At 68.2% G+C, this 1653-nt stretch overlaps 1 protein-coding gene across 1 annotated transcript in view; it reads right to left on the reverse strand.

The window, feature by feature from the left end:
* UHRF1 (ubiquitin like with PHD and ring finger domains 1) overlaps positions 1 to 1653 on the reverse strand; it is a 34834-nt gene that overhangs the window by 32105 nt on the left and 1076 nt on the right. The window lies entirely within an intron of this gene.

Below are 1653 nucleotides of genomic sequence, written 5' to 3' on the forward strand. Positions count from 1 at the left end.
TCCGCCGCGCCCGGCTGCCCCGCCCCGCTCGCTCCCCATTGGCCCAGGCGCGCCCGGGGAACTAAGGGCGCGCGAAATCGGGCTCGGGCGCGACAATTGAATCGCGGGGCGCCCCGCGCGCAGGCGCGGAGCCTGACATCCTCCCCTGCGGCTCACCAGGCCCTCCCCCACCCAGCGGGTGCGACCCCCGCGGGGCTCTGGGGATGTTCCCCTCTCCCCGGCCGGCGCCCGGGCTGCTAAGGACGGTTCCCGAGGGCCGGCGGGGCCGGGGCAGAGCCCGAGACGGCGTGCGGAACAGCCACGCCGCGGGGCATGCGTGCGCCCGCGCTCGCCGCGCGTCCCCGGGCCGCTCGGGAAAGTTTTCCAAAGTCTCCGCGCCCGGTGCACCGGGCCCTTGCCCCCGGCCCGGGATAGCACCCCGATCCGCCCGAAGCCTCACCTCTCCGGGCGCCCCGCTCCGCTCTCCTGCTTGCGCGCCTGGCCCGGCTGAGGATGGCGATGGAGACGCGTGTGTGGCCCCGGACCCCGCGCCGACCCGCCTGTAACCCGGAGCGCCTGGACGGCCACCCCTGCCCGCCGCGTTGCCAGCCGCTCTGATTTTTTTTCCCGCGAAAACTCGGCGTTTGGGAGTTGCGGGGCCGCGGGAGGCCGCGCCAGGGGCGGGCGCCTGCCTGGTGATTGGCCGCTGCAGTGGCGGGAAGCGAGAAAGGGGGTGGGGGGCGCCCCCTCCTCTATCCAGCCCCACTCCGCCCAGCCGGCCACGGCCCCGCCCAGCCCTGCGCGCTCTGCTGGGCGCGCCCAGTGTGCAACCCGGCCCAGTGGCGGGAGCTGGGCCCCCCTAACTGTGCGTGTCCCTCAGGGGCCCTACGGAGAGACCCCGGGCAGAGACCCCCTGACCTTTTAATTCCTTTCCCACAGCCCCTCTCCCCGGGCACGGGCACGCACTGACAGTAGGGCAAGGAAGGCCGGAATCAAGGTTTAAACACTGCAATAGAATGTGGGGGCCCCTCTCGAGACCGCCCGCGTCCCGGTGGCCAGCCCGATCGCCCCAAGCTCTATTTCCTGGCGTCAGGACCTGCTAGAGCTCCCCACCCTACCCACCCGCAGGGCTTGTTTGCTGGGTTTTCCCGCCTCGTTTTCCCGCCTTCTCCAGCTGTCCAGGCGGGCAGGACTGCCCTGCCCCCTCCGCCCTGCCTGCTCTGGCCAGTCTTGGCGGGCACACAGTGACCCATGCTGGGCACCTACAAAGCGCCCGGACACGGTGTTCAGAGCTGGGGGGCCCGACAGTGGGCAAGGCCGTCCCCGTTGGTGATCTCCAAAAGGGTAAATTCTTGCCCCGAGAGACAGGCAACAAATAAATAAATAAATAAATAAAGCAGACCATTTCAGAAACTACTTGCAGCGAACACGGGGCAGTAAGTAGCTGGAGACGCATGTGGGGGTGGGCAGAGAGGACATTCCGGTTGAGACCCAGAGGTGGGCCTCTCTGAACAGATGACATTTGAGCCGGGATCTGAGATAGAAACCAAGGACAGATGGGTTGAGGAGGGACAGCCAAGCTCCGAGGCGGAAAAAGGCTTAGATATGGCGGGGGCAGCCAAGAGGCCAGTGTGGCTGGGCAGAGGGGATGAGGTCAGAGAGGTGTCATCTAGA

This window comes from Crocuta crocuta, unplaced genomic scaffold (genome assembly GCF_008692635.1).
Source record: "Crocuta crocuta isolate KB4526 unplaced genomic scaffold, BGI_CrCroc_1.0 scaffold110, whole genome shotgun sequence".
NCBI classification, from domain to species: domain Eukaryota; kingdom Metazoa; phylum Chordata; class Mammalia; order Carnivora; family Hyaenidae; genus Crocuta; species Crocuta crocuta.